This window comes from Periplaneta americana, chromosome 8 (assembly GCF_040183065.1).
Source record: "Periplaneta americana isolate PAMFEO1 chromosome 8, P.americana_PAMFEO1_priV1, whole genome shotgun sequence".
NCBI lineage: Eukaryota > Metazoa > Arthropoda > Insecta > Blattodea > Blattidae > Periplaneta > Periplaneta americana.
In genome coordinates this window covers 148,923,868-148,946,652 of record NC_091124.1, presented here as the reverse complement: position 1 = coordinate 148,946,652, position 22,785 = coordinate 148,923,868, and the positions used below count along the sequence as shown (strand labels likewise).

The window sequence follows — 22,785 nt, the reverse complement described above, 5'->3', positions numbered from 1 at the left end:
TCGACAGTATACAGCCTATTGTGCCACGGTGTCTTTTTTTCGAATTTCATTGGTAATTTTATTCCTGCTAGAAGCTCTTAAAGTATTTCTTAAACATGCGGGGGACAAAAAAAACTTTATATAGTCCTGGTGTAAATTATTCAATAAAGTGTGAAATAATCCTCGATTCTATCTTTCCAAAACCAATGGATGGAGCCAGATTCTTCTTTATTTTTACGCCTATTCTTCCTCCGTATGAGAAAAGTTGTCAAAAGCATATCTCCCTCTATGTTTATGTTCACCGGAAGACTTAAAAATTCTCTATAAAAATTTAGTGTAGCAGCGCTTCAAACGCCCGTTCGCAGCACCAGTAACGCGCGTTCGCAGCGCTACTAACGAGCTACTAGTGGCGCTGCTAAGTGGCCTCGTCTAAAGGGGTCCTTACAGAGTTTGCAGACTTTTTACACCCCTGCCTTTCGGCGTTATTCTAAGGCGATTCTGGACCTTTTATAGCAGTTCTAAATGGACGTATAGTGTAATTCCTGTTCTTCCAAATAATTCAAAGAGAGATTCCTATGTTGAAAAAAATATTAATTTGTTTGAAAGATGATCTAGGACACAAGCCAAAACGGTTTATTTCAAATCGATAGAGAGGGTCAGCTGGCGCAATGAACAAGTTAGTGGCGCAACTCACAATGTTCCCACCCCTTCTTCCCTCTTGCATTCGAGATCAATGAATCCTCGTGCGTCATGCAATAATGACGCCACTTCTTTGTCTATGATCCAAATTTTTTCAGTTCAGTTCAAATATATCAACTATTGCAATCGAACAGTAATACAATTACCCCCCTCAAAATCATATATCAATATTTGTTTTAAGCATTTTAAATATTTAAAAATTTATGTATTATTGAATACTGATCTGTGTAAAATGTAAAATAATCATACTATTCAAAAAATACAGAGTGATTCAAAAGTCTCGATCCGTTTTTTTTTTTTTTTTTTTTGAAAATATGTACCAAAATTAATGAATTTTAGATAATTTACAAAACATATTGAACCGACAAGTCAATACAAAGACCGTTCATTTCACTGTATTTTATTATGAATCATTCAATAAGTGAATAGCATGTAAAAACAAGTAGTGGCTATAAGTACTTTCGCCTTATACGGCATCATCAGGTAGCATAAGAAATTAATATGTATGAACGTAAAAATAAAAAGTTCACCAAATAGTCTATCTTAAAGTATCATAAAAAACATATCATAAGACAAATTGAAAGAGCATCAACAACAATGAGTTAATAAAATGTGTACAAGAATGATGAAACATACAAAATTGTGAACTTACAACGTTATGTATCAGATGAGACAAGTTACAGTTAATTAAGAATACAAAACCATCAAACATTAGCATATGAGTCACTGCTCATGTGAAATATAATGAATGTACATAACTTAGTACCAATAAAGTTAAATATTCAGTTTGTGAGGTGGGATGTCGCCGAAGAAAAGCTTAATGACAAATATGTTAGGTACGTAAGATTAAATTGTGTAAAGACAGGCCAATAAAGTGAGTATGGTTGTCGAAGTGCGGTGGAAACATATTCTGTAACGTAAGAGAAGAAAGATAATTTATTACTTTAGAAATTAAGTAGTGGGTGTTTGGAGTAAAAATTATTATCATATGCAAATGTGAATTTAAAAGATGTGTAGTGGAGCAGAACTTACGTGTGATGCTAAATGATGTTAATATTATGCAACGTTTTGCTATAAACCACAGTTCAACATTGACTCAGACAAAAGATGGCGTTAAAGATTACGTATATATGGAAGGAGATTCAAGTTAAAAAGCAGGAATTCTATTGGCTAGTTTATATAATGGGTTGGATACGTTCATGAACTGTTCATTGATTATTGGAATGTTGCTCTTGTAAAATTTTGCTATGTAGAATTATTCTGCAATATTATTAATACGCTCATCATTGATCGGCTTTAACATAGCCATAGTTTCTTCGATGTTTAATAATTCATGGCAGTTCTCAATCAGATGTGTAGCGTATTTATATTTGGTTCTAAGATGTTTGAAGTCTGCTTTGTGTTCTTTGTATCTAGTCGTAAAATTTCTCTTAGTTTGATCTATATATTTGTAAGGGCAGTTCCTACATTTTAACATGTATACCCACCCGCCTATGCTACTAATTCCACAATTTGGGACATCTGGTCGACATCTAAGGCTGACCACTAGGATCCAGAATACAAAGCAGAGGTTAAATTAAAAATAAAATACAATATGATTTGCGGAGAGAATAAAGAACAATGATAAATTTAAAAATAAAGTACAATTTGATTTCGGAGAAACATGAAATGAAAGTTCAATGAAGAGTAATGAAATGAAGTAAAAAAAATAAAAAATAAATGAAAAAAATTGACATTACGTAGTGTTATACAAGTGATTGTGCAAAATGGATAATGAATCTCTCAATACCATTAGACAAATTTTGTTAATGTCCTCATTAGGAAAATTAAGAGAAAGGAGAATCGTTTTGTTTAACTTAAATGAAGTTCCCCTAGCGCCAAAAAAGAAGTCCTTTCACTTCTCGTGTATTAATATTCATTTTGCATCTCTCACTGGAGTAAGGAATACATAGATTGTAAATAGACTTCTTTTCATCGTTAACGTTATTGGCTTGTTGATCATCCTTCACAAAACGGACAGTGGGGTCAAGAATGAGGCTTCTTTGATTCCGGCGATCGATGGCTATAATGTCTGCTCTTCTGGTTGACCCATTTTCAGCCAAGCAATGCACTTCTTCGTAAACCTCCCACTTTGCCTTCCAAAGAATGGTTGCGATGGAGCTTCTCACTTTATGGTGGCGATTGTTCCTCAGTAGTTCTCCTTTAGGGCAATAACCCAAAACATGCCCAAGGGTTTCTACTTCGCTGCATCCTGGATGACGACAGTTTTTATCTTGGAAGGAACATCTTTATGGCACTGGTCCACTCCGAGGAGGATATCCCTCTTCTATTACTAATCCAAGACTTGTTTTTTTTATCTTCACTGTAAGTCACCTCTCCTTTACCTTTTGTGGAAGACGACACCAATTATACAGTTAGTTATACAGTAAAATTAAGCTTGCCTCCTTTCCATTTCAAGGCAAACTCATCAATGCCTATAGTTTTCCCATTGTAGAAAACACATTTAAAAGCTATGATTGTCACAGTAGTATAGCATAAAATGGAAACTATTTCAGTTCATTCCCGACATTTTAAGTATTTGAATGCCATTATACAGCCATGAACATCTTCAAAATATTTGGAAAACGTTTTAGTTCACTGCTCAAATTGAAATTATATTCCAACACCTTCTATACAAGAATGAACATCTCCAAATAAAGTTCTATATTTATTTCTAAAAAAAATAATCACTTTTAGAATAACCATAACACACAAAAATAACAAAATAAATAATTTTAAAACAAAAGCTCTTGTTAATGTAAAATAATAACACGAATAATGATATAAATAATACAAAGTCAAATAATTGGGAACCAGAATAACTCAGAAAAGAAGAAAATTCAGTTACAAATTGAATTTCACATCTTGGAATTTTCATCATACAGACTACCAAGGGGGATAACAAGATCACCCCACATTAATAATGTGAATTACTTCTTAAAGTGGATTGGTTATTTATATTATTCTTATTTCGAAATATTTGTAGGTATGTAAAGGACAAATACATGGAAATTCAAGAAGAAATGTGGAGAAAAATGAAAATTATATTGAAAACTCATCAGTAGGGTAATTCTATTACCCCCACTGGTATGAAGAGTTAAAAAATTTTTATTAACGTTCAACACTACTGCCATAAACAATTAAATTCGTTAAGAAGTTTAAATGTAACTGTTGTCAACATTAAGTTTCAGTGCTTTTTTATTCTGGTCGTCGCGGGTGGCAGTGGTTGCTATGTAACTACAGTTTCTACCAAAAGTTTGAGGACATCCCTTCAAAAGAAACGTTTCACTCCTGTCATTATACTCGTAGTTATGTGAAACCCTCTGATGTTTATGCAGGGATCAAATGCCTGTGAGAAATGAAGTTTTCTACTACAAACCCAATCTCTATATCTTCCAAACTGTGGATAATACAGCAATTTTTCCGTTATGGAAACTTATCCAAAAATTACATTTTTTGTAGGAAAAAATTAATTACTCAAGAATGGGTTTACTTAGACAAATTGACCCGGGATTACCACCATCAATTACATCATAACTTTGAGAGTTGGTAACACTGTCAATCAGCTTATTCCATAACTCCATCTATTTTTAGTAATCAGTTGTGGAGTTTGCTACAAGTGTGGGAAAGTTAGATTTCTTTTTTTAAAAACTGAAAATGGGTCGAAATTCAGTGAGTGTGGACGTGAAGTGACAGATTACGGGGATGCGGAAGAATGACTAGAGATAATAAAACTCTATCCCAAAATTCATTAACCTATTTTGGAGTAATTAATTTATTCCTACACAAAATGTGGTTTTTCAGTAAGTTTTCATAGCAGAAGAACTGTTATACATGGCACAGTTTGAAAGCTGGAGAGATTGAGTTTGCAGTAAAAAAAAAAAAACTTTATTTTTACAGACACTTGGTCCCTGTATAAACATCGGAGAGTGTCACATAAGTATAAGAACAGGAGTGAAACATCTCTTTTGAAGGAATGTCCTTAAACTTTTGGTGGTAGAAGCTGTCCAAAATAAAGTTGCAATGAACGGGGACAGAATGATAAATTGGGTTGTAGTAGTAGCAGCACCGAAGTTAATAGCTCATGTTTATCATCGCTGTCAAGAATGAACAAAGCAAAGAGAGGGAAAAGGTACACTAGTGCATAAGGGCCGTAATTTTCAAACATCTTGGGTTAAGCAATTTATATGGGTATTAATTAAAAATCAGACGATGTCATATTCTGAAAAATATGTAAGAATATTTTCAAGAAACAGAATTAAAGTTTTCTCGAATTTTTTTGAGGAGAGTCCTGTTCTCCCCTCCCCCCAATATTTAAAAAAAAGTCGGCGTCTGTGTTTGTGACAGACAAAAACGGTGCAGAAGTCGGTTTCCTTGGAGTCTTCTATTTTTCTGCCATTCCTAACTCGTACCAAAGAAGACGCTGCAATGCTAACTTGGCTGGGCTGCAGAATTGAAGTTATCTAATTGCTAGGTGATAATTCTCACACTTTTTTCTTATCTTGACACTAGCAAGGAATGATATTGCTAGCATTACGCTCTGGTGAATTTTATACTTTGTTAAGTCGTTCTGAATGGTATGGCGAAATGAAAATACCCGCCTTCGTCAGAACTTGAAACGGGAATCTTCCAGCCATTGTCAGTCGCTCTACAGGTAGAGCTAACTTGAATCCGTTATAGCTATATTAAAAAAGATCCTCAACTTGCACATATTTATACATTTGTAAACTTTACTTCTACTCGCGTATGGAGATACCAATGTGAGTCTAATTTTTTATTTCGTTACAAGACAGCAGAAATAAAATTACATACAGAAAACGCAAGAGATCTTGTACTGTTTGTAAGAAAAAAGTACAAGCAATTGAGGTAAAGAATAGTGCTAAATGTGGAAAGAATGTTCCATGTAATTCGCCGTTATAAGAAAAGTTATACAGCTTCATTTTTACCACTCTTCATGTTGCAGAAATTCATGCGACATTCTTATATGTAAGACTTGATATAGACTTAAAAGAAAAAAAAAAAAAAAAAAAAAAAAGCAATGAACAGATCATTTCTTTTTTTCAGTAAATGTATATTCTACTTCAGAGTAAAAGCTTATGATCTCTCTCAACGCAGTTTTAAGGATAAATATTATAACAACGAACTGCTAAATGTTACTGATGTTCCCTACAAAGTTTTATTGAGACAATGGTTAAACAATATTATTCCATTTCTAGTCTATTGGCAACGAAAACCGGATAACTATTTGGTTACTGAATTGTCATAAGTAGCCTATAATGAATTACATAAGCGTAAGAAAACATATGAGTTACATCAAATCTTACGCAGATAAGAACGAACTGGAAGAGTATTTAATCGGTTATTAAACGATGTTATATCAACTTCATAGTTGTCTACCTTCGAAGGAATTAATGATAGAAAACTAGTATTCTGGAGACATGACACCGAGGATTCTCAGTGGACTACCCAACATCATCGGAAAACAAATAGCGAACGAGGTAGTCAGTCGAAGCATGTCATCTTGATAGCTCAGTTGGCACAGCACTGGCTTATGATGACTAGGCACCCGCACTCGAATCCCAGTGATGACGGGACCACATCAGACAAAAATCTCACAAGACGTAAGGAATGGGAAGGAAGATAGAAGAGGAAATGAATTATTGGAAACAAATATAGCTATCTCCATTCTGATATTACCTTCATAAAATGGCGAGACAATTGAAGGGTTCAGAACCATAGTGGGCCAAGCGCCATTTACTAAAACCGTAGAAAACAAGGGTTAAAATGAAGTTATTACCATAATTCAATGGAAACATATAGCAAGTAATTTAAAGCATACACATTAAAACTAAATGATATGTCAATCTTCATTAAACTATGGTATTCACTTAACTTTAACCCCTGCTTACTCCGTTTTTAATAAATGGCGCTTGGCCCACTATGGCTCTGAACCCTTCAATTAGGAAGCTATCAACGTAGAGCTAAATTTGGACTTTTAAATGCAGAGTAATGAAATTATTCAGACGCTTTGTAGTCTATTAATATAATCAGACCCAAAGTGAAAACTTACTCCAAAATATTTTTGGTTTTCAAATGGTGGAAACACTATCATACAAGGATGGCAAGTAAAGGTTAAAAATGAGCTATAGTACCAGCAGTTACGAACGGAAATGTGGAGAGAGTATAAGAGCTGCTGACTGTTGCTATGTGAATTATCTGTGTCATTAGGAGTGTCAGGAATGTCTTAAAATGAGGATTGTTTATGAGAGGTGGATGTTACAATCTTGATCTCTTTGAAGATTAGGAAATGAGACAAGTCGACGTTTGTTGCTATCTTCAAACACAATAATGGATAGAGCTACAATTTATCACCATCATCAGATATGATTCTAGTTCTGTGGACATTTTAATCCTGACACGAGGCAGCAGCCTTCAGTATAGAAACAGATTTTCCTCCAGCCATAAACAATTTGCAACAATCCCACTAAAATCATGATGAATCTCATCTTTGGTGACAAAGGAATTATTCTGCATCACTGTATGGTCAGGAATAAAATATAAATGAAAAGGATTACGCTACTCTTCGATCCCAGGCTTACCTGAGAAACGTATTTGGGGGAAACCTCGATGCGATTCTGAATATCTAAAGAATACATTTAGAAATAGACGACCAACACATTTACTTTTCGAGAAGTTTGGTTTCTGCTTCAGAATAATGCAAGGTCACAGAAGCCTGAGTGACAATGAGAACGCTCACCGAAATCACCAAAACACCTTTAAAATATCCGTATTTTCCAGTTACGAGGAAAGAGATGGAAGGCAAGGTTTTCAAAAAAGTCAAGAGATAAAAATCGTCTAATTCACTACGTATTGAACACAGAGATAAATGGTCTACTACTGTACATGTTTCAGAAATGCGTTTTATGAAACATACTGTATCGATTTCCAAGCAGTCAACTTCGAAAAAATAAAAGTGTTTAGTGTTCACGTTCATCTTATTTGAAGTATAAAATTATTTGTCATTCCAAATATAATCTACTAAAACTTGTTCGCAGTGCGTCGAGAAACACGAGCTAAGTTCGTGTCCACGAACAAAAACTGAATGTACAAACCGTATAACCTACAACAACAAGATGTCTAATAGAAAGTTCTTCACACCGTCAGACCCTAATCATGCAACAACTTCATCTGAATGTCCGGCATACAAAAGAATCGTTGAAATAATAAAATCAAAAATTAATTATGGCTGAAATTGTGATCTACCAACAAAATTTACATAGGTCTTTAGTGCCAACGCAAGAACTACTGTTTAACAGTGAATTTCACACCGCCCAAAACACAAATAGGAATTCCGGTATAGCAGAGATAAAAGTACTTTGTGTTCAAGAACCTAACACAAGACATAAGCTAGCGTCTGTTTTCGGATCACCAGTTTATGAAACGGATGATAATAATCAAAGAACTCGCTCGGCCATCATAACAAAATACAAAAATACTTTAAAATTACAACAGTTCTGTACACCAGATCTGGTTCTGGTAAACATTATTATAAATACTATCAGTTTATATATATGTAATATATATTGTGACTCTAATTTGGACCACAAAATAGAAGAACTAACTAAAATATGTCAAGCGGTAAATGTGAATCCTCTACTAGTCATAGGGGACATAAATGCAAAACATACAGCATGGTCAAGTCCAATTACTGACGACCGCGGCAAAAAAATTTATGACTTTTGTTCTATCAGCAACCTTATCATCCTTAATGAGGGCAACACGCCAACATATAGACGCGGAAATTCTATTAGTTTTATAGATCTGAGTGTATGTAATTCTATAATGTTACCATATATTACTGACTGGAGAGTGAGCGACAAGGCATCCCTTTCAGACCACAGTCTGATTGTTACTAAAATAAACACATCATTAAATACATGTGGCAACATTGAGGGAATGTATTTAACAAGGAAGTATAGAACAAAAAATGTACTGTGGGAGCATTTTAAAAAATCAGCTACTCGAAAACTCGAACCAGTATCAGCAGAGCTACAAAATGTTAATAATTCTTCCGAGTTAAATGTTGTTACTAAAAAAACTCACGGATGTTATAGCACGACTTTGTGATGCCCATCTACCAAAACTAAGCCAGAAACCTTTGAAGAACTACTGGTGGAACAATGAACTTACAATAATGAGAAAACGTGTCCTCGCATATCACCGAAGGTATAAACGAGTTAAGGTGACCTTCTTCGTGTGAAGTATGAAGAAATCTACAACAAGGTCAAATCTCAATATAGATTGATGATGTCGCAAGCGAAAGCAAACAGTTGGAAAATCTTTTGTTCTACACAAACAAACCCCTGGGGTATTGTATATAAACACTCTCGGAAGCCACAAAATTTTAATAAAGTGCTAACAACACTGGAAACGGAAAATGGACCCACTATAAATGCAAAAGACATTGCAAACGCCCTGGCTAGCAATTTTTTTCCGGATGACACGGAAGATAATGATGTCCAAAAAGTAATTCGTGCAACAACAGATGCTGAGCCAGATACGTTGGATGATTTATACTTCACACCTCGTGAAGTGGAACGCATAATTCTGAAGCAAAATGATCTTAAGACTCCAGGACTTGATGTACTATCGGCAAATGTTGTCAAACAAATACATTTCCCACATCCTTCACTTCTATTAAATCTGTATAATAAATGTTTGGAGCTCGGGGTTTTCCCTGATTGCTGGAAACTCGGTGTAGTTAAGGTAATACCGAAATTTCAAAGTAGCAACAAAGTTACTACCTCTTCCTTCCGACCATTCAGCTTGCTGCCTGTGTTGGGAAAATGTCTAGAGAAACTCGTCATAGATCGCATTATGTATCACTTACTAAGCAACAGTTCCCTCAGTGAACTTCAGTTTGGATTCATGCCGCTGAAATCGACAGAATTGGCAGTTTGTAAAGTTTTAGATTGGATACAGGAGGTACACTCAAACAAAGAAATTGGACTATTAATCTCCTTGGACATATCAGGTGCGTTTGACAATGCCTGGTGGCCAAAAATACTCCCTCAACTAAAACTTAAAAAATGTCCTAGAAATTTATATAGAATAGTTAAAAACTATTTCGAAGACCGCAGAAGTCAGCTCACCATAAGCGACGAGACCATTATCAAGAATGTGACGAGAGGATGTCCACAAGGATCAACATGCAGTCCAGGTTTCTGGATTATACTTTATGATGATCTGCTACAACGACGACTCCCTGAAGGATGCACGCTGCACGCTTACGCCGACGATGCTCTAATACTTGCAAAATCAACCACATTTAGACACTTAGAGGACATAGCCAATGAAGCACTAGCAGCCGTCCACATGTTGGGCAAGAGAAACAAACTCAACTTCAATGCGTCCAAAACATCAGCAATGCTAACTACAAGAAAAAGAAAAATAGAACCGATAAGCATCTCTATGGATAACACAAGCATTGTACTAGTTGATGAACTTAAGTACTTAGGCATAGTCCTAGATAAGCGCCTGACTTTCCATCCACATCTTCAACACATTGCTGGTAAAGCTAACAAGCTACTTTCTGCTCTCTCCGCTGCAACTAGACCCACATGGGGCCCTAACTCCTCTATACTGAAGATAATATATCGGGGAGCAGTAGAACCTATGGTTCTGTACTGTGTGGCAGCATTTCAGCATATATTACAGAAAAAATGGGCGCAAGAAAAACTGTCTCAGATTCAACGAGGATATCTCTTACGAATCATCCGAGGATATCGTACAATATCTACTGCAGCCTCTCAGGTGATTGCAGATATTGAACCATTATATTTGGTTGGTGAATTTAAATCAAACATCAGGAATATAAAACAAGGCCGAAAAATCCCTCAGTTTTTGACACATCTCCGTGTAGAAGAACCAGCAAATTCTCTCCAGGCAGGGCATCCATCTTTATACATGCCCTGTCTCAAAGAAATTTGTGATGCAGATTCCCATGACTGTTTGATCTATACAAATGGATCGCGTTTGGATAAACTGTCGAATCAAAGTGCCAAAGTAGGCTGTGCTTTTGTTGCCTACAGGAACGACAGCGAACACACCTCAGCCATCTTCAGACTCTCCTCAGAGTGCTCAGTGTTTCAGGCGGAACTATTAGCTTTGCGAGAAGCAATCAAACGGTGTAGTCAGTCTGGTTACAGCGCTTGCGTTCACAGTGACTCGCATTCAGCAGTAATATCAATTAATGATAAATATAACACTAACATTATAGCCTCAGAGATAAGAACTTTAATAATGAAAAGTGTCGTCCATATTTGTATAACTTGGGTCAGAGGGCATACTGGGATAATTGGAAATGAGAGAGCCGATGAATTGGCAAAGATGGCAGCCAACTCTGATGTGCCACTGTCGTACAATTTATGTCCGATATCCTATATCAAAAAAGTAGCCAAAGAACATTATATGCAAGAATGGAACGAAAGATGAGTCAATAGTGATAAGGGAATTCTTACAAAAGAGCTGTATTTTCCAACGGTCTATGATCGTAATAAATGTAAAGTAATAACGCCAAATTTCGTACTGACACAGTTTTTGACTGGGAATGGAAAATTCGGGGAATACTTAAATAGATTCCATATTAAAGACGATGCAACTTGCATTTGTGGGGAGGAATCTCAAGATGTCAAACATGTATTATATGATTGTCCAGTCTTTTGCAGTGAAAGATACGAGTTTGAGTTGTTACTGAACACTTTAAATTATACATTTACTAAACCGTTAACCAATATACTTACCAACTCCAAATCATATAAGTATTTCATGTCCTTCTTGAATAGAATATTCGTGAAATTGTAAAATGTTAAATTATTCCGGGGGAAAAAAATCGTATTAGTTCTAATCAACTATAATGAATCTGTAAGTCTTCAATTTCGCATACTATAATATTGTACTATTGGTTTTAATTTTTATTTTAATTAGGCATTTGATTTCTAATTTTGAGCCATTTCTTGTAATACCTGATTATTGCCAATTGTTGTTACTAAATAATGTATTTAATTCGTAAATTTTAAGCCATCTCTTAGTATAACTATTTATTGCTTCTAAAATGACATGTTTAATAGCTATTATATATATATATATATATATATATATATATATATATATATATATATATATATATTTCTTCCTATAAGCATTAGATATAAATATAGAGACATGCCTTGAGGCTTTATGAAACGATCCATTCTTTCATTAAGGTGCATTCTTGTACATAATTCATGTGAATTGTAACCTTGACCACAATTTTGTATTATAATTTTATTATTGTTTATTGCTTATAAAATATGTATCTTGATACCAACTATAACCCTAATATACCTCAGGGTGAAATAGGGTTTATTAAATTGGATAATAAAAAATAGATATAATAAATAAAAGTACTAGTAGTAATAGTAATAGCAGGAGTAGTAGTAATAATAGTAGTAGTCGTAATAGTTGTAGTGGCTGTGCTAGTAGTGGCAATGGCAGTAGAGTCTAGTAGTAGTAGTAGTAGTAGCAGTAGTAGTAGTAATAGTAGCAGCTGCAGTAGTAGTAGTGATTGTGGCAGTGAAAGTAGTCTAGTAGTGGTAGTAGTAATGGTGGTGGTGGTAATAGTAGTCGTAGTAGCAGTAGCCATAGTAGTGGTAGTGGCAGAGGTAGTAGTATTAGTAGTAATAGTAGTCATAGTTCATAGTAGAGCTAGTAGTAGTAGTAGTAGAGGCAAATCGTAGTAGTGATAATGGTAGTAATACCAGGGACAGTAGTTATAGTAGTGGCAGTGGCAGAGGTAGCAGTAGTAGTAGTATTCATAGTAGTGGTAGTACCAGTGATAGTAGATGCTAGTAGTAGTAGTGATAATGGTGATAGTAGTAGTAGTACTAGTATTCATAGTAGTGATAGTAGCAGTGGTAGTAAATACTAATGGTGGTAGTGATAATGGTGGTAGTGGTAGTCGTAATAGCAGCAGCAGTAGTCATAGTAGTTGTAGTGGCAGAGGTGGTGGTAGTAATAGTAGTAGTAGTGGTAGTAGTAGTAATAGTTTATAGTAGTGGTAGTAGTATTCATAGTAGTGATAGTACCAGTGATAGCAGAGGCTAATGGTAGTAGTAATAATGGTGGTGGTAGTAGCAATACCAGCAGCAGTAGTCATAGTAGTGGTAGTTGCAGAGGTAGTAGTAGTAGTAGTAGTAGTAGTAGTATTCATAGCAGCGGTAGTAGCAGTGTTAGTAGAGGTTAATGGTAGTAGTGATAATGGTGGTGATAGTAGTAGTAGTATTCATAGTAGTGGTAGTAAATACTAATGGTGATAGTGATAATGGTGGTGGTAGTAGTAGTAATAGCAGCAGCAGTAACATTGTATTGGTAGCAGTGGTAGTAAATACTAGTGGTAGTAGTGACAATGGTGATGGTGGTAGTAATAATAGCAGCAGCAATAGTTGTAGCAGTGGTAGTGGCAGAGGTGGTGATAGTGGTAGTAGTAGTAGTAGTAGTCATAGTTTATAGTAGTGGTAGTAGCAGTGGTAGTAGTATTCATAGTAGTGATAGTAGCAGTAATAGCAGTGGCTAATGACAGTAGTGATAATGATAGTGGCGGTAGTAGTAATAGCAGCAGTAGTGATAGTAGTAGTAGTATTCATAATAGTGGTAGTAGCAGTGATAGTAGAGGCTAATGGCAGTAGTGAAATGGCGGTGGTGATAGTAGTAGTAGTAGTAGTAGTAGCAGCAGTAGTCATAAACTTAGTAATGGTAGTGACAGCAGGTTAGTAGTGGTAGTGCTAATGATGGTGGTAATGGTAGTAACAGTAATGTGGTGATAGCAGCAGTAGTGGTAGTGGCAGTGGTAATATTTTAGTGATAATGTTAGTAGTACTGGTGGTGACAGTAGAAGTAGCAGCATCAGCAGCGGTAATGTGGTGGTGATAGTAATAGCAGCAGTCTCAGTAGTGGTAGTAGAGTGTAGTAGTAGTAGCAGCAGCAGTCTTAGTAGTGATGGTGGTAGTATAGTAGTAGTAGTAGTAGCAGTAGTAATAGTAGTGGTGGTGGTGGTAGTAGTAGTAGTAGTAGTAGTAGTAGTAGTAAGCCTAGTAGTAACTACAATAGCTACATAATGTTTATATTCCATTGATTGAAAGAACAGTTATGTAATTTGTAGTGGGTTGAAGACAGCAGACTTCCACCTGGTTCTCCTTCAGAGAGTGTCTAAAATTATGAATAGACGCTTGTGGTACTGACATTGGAACCAGCATCTTCCTGTATTAAAAATAGAAGCAGTTTCCAGCAGCAGACAGAGCCTTGAAACATGATCTGCCGTCACATCCGGATGCGCGTCAACTCGCACTGCAAAACAGAGCCTCAGGCTCACTCCGAATGATAAGCCTTTGTATAAGTTCTGGTGATTTTCCACATGTGTACTTTATATTTATTTTGATACAAGAAACATTGCATGACCTTCAGGCCCACTGTCAATGAAACAACTAGGACGTAGGCATTCCAAACCCGAGAACAGAGTTGAATTTCTGAGTGAAATAATTTGTAATGGAAAAATACGGTATTTGGGGCAGGTTTTCGCGGTGTAGGCCTACTACAGTTTTTCTCTGCGAGATCCTATAATTTCTCCTTGAATAAATTTGAACATAGCCTATTGATGTAACATAGAAGTATTTTCCATGATTCATCAGGAGCAACATCATTGACGACAAAGTGATCAAAATTTTCGGCTCTTGTATTTTGTCGAACTAGGTTTTTGCCCTTTGTTGGCTACTACTACTTTCTTTCGCGTGAGTGTGTAAAAATTCTACTATTTATTGCATGTGATGATCCACTTCCAAAATCGCTTTCTCGAGGACTTTGGAATACCTCACGAATGGCAGCTCTCAATCCGTCATCCGGCTTGAACATTCGTCAATTTGTATGGATTTTTATTAAGAGCGAAACTAGCCTTTTCGCAAGTGAGATAAAACTGTTTATGTTGTTGAAATTTGTTTGTTGCTTGGTAGTGATTCTTCCTTCAAAGCAATTCTCAAGAGTACCATCATCAACGCCAAATGGTCGCGTCGACTGGGGTTTGTTTGTCAGATTAGTTTACTCCTTACTGAAACGCTTCAAGTAAATCGCTAATATACTTCTATGCACTACTTCCTCACCGTCAATTTTACAACAATTGTTTCTATAGTTGCTTCGGCACTCAACCCATTTTCCCAATAATGTTCTACATTCATGCGAATCCTTGATTTCCTTAAACATTCTGGGTTTAATAATATTGTATTCAATTGCTACGTAGAACTCATTCAAATAGAATTAGCAGTAAACTCCTAACAAAAAATCGGGGTACACTGTATCGGAGACAGCTGTAGGTCTTATGCGTGAATACGTCGCTAATAGTAATGCTGTTAAGGGAAACGTCACTAGTGACAAACATCATCTCTTCTTTCCAGACACCCCGAAAATCCGGTAAATCTTCACTGTGCTGGGATTCCTGGAAGGAGCCATCTTGTATGCTCCCATTTACGCTGCATATGACTCACATTGTGAATTTTCTCACTTCACTTAACTTCACTCCCAAATGTTTCTAATTTAATTTGTCGACTGTTATTTGCTGCTCAGTTGAGAGTGTATCATGGTTCGTTACGAATCGTTTGACACTGTTGTGAACGTTGTATCGCTTTACATTCTCGAGTTACATTGCTTCGGCTGCCGTGCGACCAGCCAATTTGTGCCTCAATTCCCTCCTCCCGAATATCGCTAGATAACGTCAACCGCTCCAAGTGAAGCTCACGTTGGATACAATGATCCTTCGTCTGTCGATCGCCGTCTACTCCATTGAAATACGTCATTAATTTAGAAATTATAGGCGTGATGAAACTCGCTTGAAAATGTTTCTGTCAACTTTCTGAATCTAAAGACGTAGGCTGTTCACGTCAAAATATAAACCTTTATGAAAGTGAACAGCAATGGAATTTTTAGCTTGTGTCTAATGTTTATTCACCGATATCGCTGGTCTATGGATGGTATCGTTATAGGGTCCATTGTACAGTGGAGAGTGTCGCTATACAGCCAACGTACCATTATACCTACAATAGCCATTTCTATGTTACATAGTCGCTGGTTTGTCATATAGTCGTCAGCATTTTTATACTGTCGTCGGATCGTTATGTAGTCTCCTGATCGTTGTATAGTCGCCAGTATTCTTATATAGTCGTTGGATCGTAGTATGTATAGCTAGCAATATTTTTACAGAGTCGGATCGATATAGCCTATAGCCATCTGTATTCATGTAATCGTTCGATCGTTTTATAGTAGTACGTACTCTTATACAGCCGTAGAATCTTTATATAGTCGTCGGCATTGTTCTTATATAATAGTCGAATCTTTACAATACCTACTATAGTCGTCGCTGTCGTTTATATTCAATTGTATCGCTACATAGTCCAGGGTCAGGGGCGGGCGCAGGATTTTCTTTCGGGGAGGGATTTGAGGAGAGAGTAAAGATGGAATAATGAGAAATACGTTTATATACTCACAATTTGTTTCCGAGTCACAAACATTTACAAGTTGGCCTGAGTAGCGTAGTCGGTATAGCCTTCTGTGCTCGAAGTTGCGGGTTCTATCCCAGCACAGTTCGATGGCATTTAAGTGTGCTTAAATGTGACAGGCCTCATCGGTAAATTTATTGGCATGTAAAAAGAAGTCCTGCGGGAAAATATTCTGGCGCACCAGTGACGCTGGTATAACCTCGGCAATTGCGAGCTTTGTTAAATAAACAACAATTTTTAAATTTTAATATTTACAATGACTGCAATACAAAAACAATGACAGAGTGATATTTACAGAAGAAGGTGACGAGGCTTCTTAGACATTTCATCTAGTACTTCATAAGATTTTATTTCTACATTTTTATGTATCATCTCAAGACCAGTCCATTTAATCTGTCCGCTCCTCCAGTAAGTCTTCAAACACCGCAATGTTGAGAACGACCGTTCTGGTGTTGCTGTAGTTAAGGCAACATGCAGAAAAGTTTTAGCGCCTTGTGAGTGCAGGGAAAAATAATTTCATTGCACCTGTTCAAAGACGATATAAAATCAGTAGGCATTAGGTGAAGATTTTTCTGATCAAGGAAATTTCTTCTCCACATCTTCAATTCACTGAAGAAAGACTCTAGTGATGCATCAACATCATTGGGCCACTGATTTACTATAGCCTCAACAGCAGTTTCTAAATCTTCATCTGATGCTCGCACTATGTTCTTAGGCAGAAAAGTTTGTATGGACTTTAGGATTCCCTTATGATTTAAAAACCTGTCCTTGAGCTGACTAATGAAATAGTCTAAGAAGGGAAGGAGAATTGAAAGCCTAAAATACTCTTCAGGACTCTCTGTCTTGAAGTTAGAATGCTGTGTTTGTCTCCCTGCAGTTCTTGGAATTTCCAGTGTAAATCAAGTAAGTTCAGCAACACTTTTTGCCTCTAGGTTCACTGGCTGAAAATTTAAAAGAAAATCTTCCAGTTCTCTTTCTAGATTCTCACATAGTTCAATTCATGTCTTAAGGTCCATCTGTTCTGACTGTAGTAGACTGGCTAAACCATGTGACAGGCTAAAAACATGGCTAGCTACAATCATAGACACCAAAAATGTTGGTTTCTGTATGACTTATATTACGATGTACCGAAGTACATATGATAATATTTCAGTACAGAAATTCTGCGTTATCATATGATGATGGAAGAGTGGAACAAAGAAAAATTCTCTCCGGCACCGGAATTTGAACCCAGGTTTTCAGCTCTACGTCCTGACGCTTTATCCACTAAGCCACACCGGATTCCCATCCCGATGTCGGATCGAATCCTCTCCGTTTAACTTCCACTTCTTGGGTTCCCTCTAGTGGCCTACCCTCATGCACTGCGTCATAGAGATGTATGACAATGGCACAATGTCCATACATATGCAGAAGTGCATAACATGATATGCGAAAAATAATCACTTTGTGATTTAAGATGGTGCTTATTCCGTCGGATCCTGGCCACTTAGTCACTCATAACGAGTTATATTATTAGTCTTCTTGCGTTGGCTCTCTTGTAGTAAGTGCCAGAGAACAGTGCTACTCTCCAGTGGGTAGTGGATCAGAGTTGCGAAGCAGAGGCAAGAAAAATCCCAGATGTAGGGATTTCTTTCAATGCAAAGATATATTTATTTAACATTTTAGCAAAGAGAATTTACGTGGAAAACCCTCTAATTCCTATGTACATTCACGAATTAAAATCAATATTATTTTTGTTTCTTGTTTCGTATTTTTCTCAAAATTTCGGGAGGGGATATATCCCCTTAATCTCCCCTCTTGCGTCCGCCCCTGTCCAAGGTATCTCTATTTACTCGCCGGTTATCAATATACTTATTGTTAGGGCATTGGAAAAGTAATGGCAACATAATTACTCTTTTACGCTAAATTCGTTTTGGTTACTTTTGGCATTACATACTTCAAATAGCTATAGTTCCTTGCCACGTCAATAGTATGTTGTCAAATCCTTAGCAGATGGCGGACTCCATCTGCAGCATCATTTCTGGATATTTCTCTCATTGACCGATATAAAGGTTTTTGGATGTCAATTCTTGATTGAAAGTGAATGCCTCGCCTCCACCCATCTTCAATAGTTCGATATGATAGGAATTCTCTCTCATAGGCTTCTTATAATGCCCTAAAGCACTGTGTTGCATTTATTTTTCTTGCAACTTGAATTTTATGAAGTACCTTTGTTCGTACCTGCTGAATATTTTGTAGGGCTTTATTACTTATTACAAATCAGAAATAGTCACTGTTTTTGCAAAATACAGCTACTTCGAGACTTTCAATATCGCACATTTCAATCGCAATTTGTTAAAAAGTTGTTAGTCCATGAAGTGTGTTGTTGGAAAACTGAAAAAAAGAAAAAACTATATGTTGTTCATGTGATAGGTTATGTGTAAAGTTGTTATGCATTATAATTATCTTTGGACTTTTAAAAACAATATTTGGGTAATGAATTTCGTTTTACAATTTCGTTTACTTCTAATAAAATAATAAAAACAATGGACTTATGTCCTTTTAAGAAATTCCAACATTTATATTTTACATATAACTCAATTCATGATTTTCGAAAACATATAAACTTCATTTTTTGAAAATGATTATTTTTTCTATCTGTATGATACTTTTCTTATAAGTAGGAAGAAAATTCGTTAACTAGAAAGCAGAAAATAACACTACATTAAAAAAAGATGTCAAAAGTGAACAACAATGTGCTTAATCATCATCTCTTTCCCCAACACCGGGCTAATCAATGAAACTTACATAGAATTTCACATGAGTATTTTTCTCTGGCTTATAACGTAACATTTTCAAAATATCAGCAATAATTTTAGCTTTTCTTATAGGTACCTTACCCAATGGCTAGGCTGTCTTTTCTTGGTAGTGAAACTTATGATTAGTACTTCTCGTGCAGGAAATGTGTGGATGCAATTCTTTGATGAACTGCTTTGCATTGATGTATCCTTTGTTAATGCTTTTGTATATAAAGTGATAGGATGTGCTCATTCCAAAGGCAAGTCTTTCATATCTTCGTTTCTCTCAAATATACATTAACTTTGTCACCACCATACAGCAAATATTATTCTTGAACCTTGCTGCATAAATTCTTCCTTTGTCTTTTGCGTTGGACCTCCAAAACATTAGTAAGACCACAGACATATAAATTTGCTCATTCTGTGAAGTTAAACCAGAGCTGCAGCGGCTCAGCTAGAGTTGACAATCAGCTGGGATGGCAGGGAACTTGTGGCGTTGAGGTTGTGTTGAAGCAGAGGATCTTCATCATGTCTTCACCAGACATTGAAACAGAGAGAAAAGAATCTGATGTTCCAGAAAAGGCAAAAGCTGCTGTTCTTGTAGAAAGTGTCCCATTACCTGTAGGAACACCCTCTGTAAAAGGATATGACTGGAACCAAGGAGTTAATTACAAAGCACTACTTGAGACCTATCGTTATTCAGGATTTCAAGCAACAAATTTTGGATTAGCCATTGAAGAAATTAATAAAATGTTAACATGCAGAGCCAAGAAGTTACCTGAAGATATGGAAGACAGTCTGGAGGAAGACGAATTCATCCGAAGAAATAGCAATTGTACAATTTTTTTAGGGTACACTTCGAATATGGTGTCAGCAGGTGTCCGTGGCACTATTCTTTTCCTGGTGCAGCATCGTTTGACTGTATTGTGACAACAGCAGGAGGTGTGGAAGAAGATTTGATCAAATGTCTTGCTCCAACTTACATTGGCGATTTCCACTTAGAAGGACGTAAACTAAGGGAAAAGGGAATCAATCGAATAGGGAACCTACTGGTGCCCAATGATAATTACTGCCTTTTTGAAGATTGGGTGATGCCACATTTAGATGCCATGTTAAATGAACAGAAAAAAAAATTCTACCTAAGAGCCAACTGGCTAGTCTCTGAAATTGAGACAACTCATCCAACCTAAGGTTTTTCCGTGGTTTTCCTAAGGCGCTAAGACAAATGTCGGGATGAGCCCTAAAAGAACTGGGCCACGGACCTGCACTCATATCCCCATGAATCTCCCTAATTACTCTAAATTAATTAATAATTACATCTCTCAAGTTAAACCATAAATCTTACTGAAGATGCCCTGCAAGTTATCACCCAAAGATTGCAAAATTTCTTACTGCAGTTGAAAGAAAAAAATATATAAATACATAAACTAGGCGAGAAAATGGAGGAATTTGTTATATAAATTATGTATTTAACGAATTATCATATAGGGTAGTCGACGGTATCGTTGTCATTGGTATTATGAAGTCGACGGGTTCAGATCCTGGTTGGGACAAGTTACCTGGTTGAAGTTTTTTCCGGGGTTTTTCTTCAACCCATTAAGAGTAAGTAAATGTTGGGTAACTTTCGGCGCTGGATCCTGGACTCACTTCACTGGTACTATTACCTTCATCTCATTCAGACGCTAGCTAGCCATAGTAGTTGATAAAGCTTCGTAAAATAACCAATTAAAAGAAATCATGAAGTCAACGGTACCGATATAGGCCTGTTATATAGCTGTTACATTGTTGACGTTGTCACTTATATGTTACCGTTATATTGTTTTCGAACATGGTTATATTGTGCACGTTACAATGTAATACACAGGTCCTAAAAATATCATTATAAAGCTGTTTGTATTGTTATCGTTATAAAGTTGTTATATAGTTGTCAGTATCGTTATTTATTATTGTTATAGTGGCAGTGTCTTCATTTTATTGATATAATCATCGTTACTGTATCTAGACTTCGTCGCAGTGATCATTACATAGTCATGGTTATCGTGATGTAGTCATTGTTATTTTAATGACAGTTCAATATCAATAGTCTTTCCGGATTAAGCATAATATGCAACATCATCATCGGACAACGTTGTGTTAAACTCACTGTCTAGTAAACGAAGTGATATCTATATTGCTAACAGAACTATTCTGCACGTTCAAAACCAGTATCAGCCGAATCGACGCGATGTCAACGAACAGCTCATTTTCCTGTCTTCACTTGTTTTCGTGGGCCGCGAAGGTCGTGGGACGTTGCCAAGGGTCATAAGTCGAGTTAGCCTATTCATACTAGCGCCGTCTTCACGTGCTCGTAGTGTTTGTTGACGTTACGGTTAAGACAACCCAAATCTCTCATCGCGTGGCGTGACCACGGGACCCGCGAAAACACGCAGCAATGACCCTACAACTACAATTCTTCAATGTGACACTGAAGTTTCTGTTTCATTTAGAAACTACAATATATCGCCTGTGGCAATTTCCATAACGCTTATGCCAATAGTTTCTGTCAAGGACATTCGATGATTCGGTGCTTTCAGCGATAAAAAAAAAACATAATATTAATAGCATATAATTAAGAGTGCTTTGTATCTCGCGCTTTATATAATTAGCCTAAAAATAGGAGAAAAAAATAACAGAACAAAACCGCAAAATGAAAATAAAAGTACTTTCCTTGAAGTTACGGTAACACAGCTTCAATTACAAAACTACCCAAATATTTGTAGTTTACAACGTATGGAAATTCTGTCTTACTTACTCTTATTCTGATTATAAAAACTGCAATGAGCTAGATATCTTACAAGTTTTAAGAATGGAAGACCAGATGCAAGCAAGGAAATTTTTGTCAACTTCACTAGGATCAGGCCTAGTAAGTACAGCTCGCGCAAGGATCGATTACCGAAAAGCAATGGTGGCGTTGCTGTCTGTTTTGACTTGTGTATGTAGGCACGCCGAGGGGGTGAGAGTTGCCGACAGATGGAAGTACTGTCTCTTCCAAGAAGATGAACAGATGAGGACATCGCTGTGGAAATAACCAACGTAGCAAGAGAAAAATTCGAAGCTAATTATAGGCGCAACTTATGTTTACGAATGAAATAATAATACCGTGCGTTACAAGACACGTATTCACATGCAATGGAACAAACTAAAGTCGTAATGTAACTATCACAACGCAAGATTGATTTTACCGATGTCATTTCTCTTTCGACTGTACTCTTGAATATTATTCAAGCTATCTCGTGACCTTTCCTGTCGCCCTCTCTTCCTTATCGCATTGTTTCATTCGCATTCCTTCCGTCGCCGTCGGTATTCCCTGCTTGCGAGACCTATACATACCAACATTTTGAAGCCCAGCCGGTCTTGTCACCTCTGAACCGAATGAGAGATTGTTTTCAAAATGTACTACAGACCCGACCTGAAACTTCAAAGCATATTAAGATTCAGAAGAAGAGGTTAATATTCAGAAACAGTTTTTTGGGTATTCTACCGCATCCTGGAATTTAACATCTCCAACCTGTGGGAACTACATACAGGTTCCATCATCATGGTAAATATAGTAGATATCTACAGTATATGACCAAAGGGGTCATCTATTCAGCTATGCTCCTAATGTCTGGCTACTCCAAACTACTAAGCTCAGTAAGATAACAAGCGTAGAAACAAGTCCACCAACAAAATAA

At 36.5% G+C, this 22,785-nt stretch overlaps 1 pseudogene; it reads left to right on the top strand.

Annotated features, from left to right (window-relative positions):
* The first annotated feature begins 19,518 nt into the window (after positions 1-19,518).
* On the top strand, positions 19,519-22,139 carry LOC138704253 (probable deoxyhypusine synthase; annotated as a pseudogene).
* Positions 22,140-22,785: the final 646 nt, after the last annotated feature.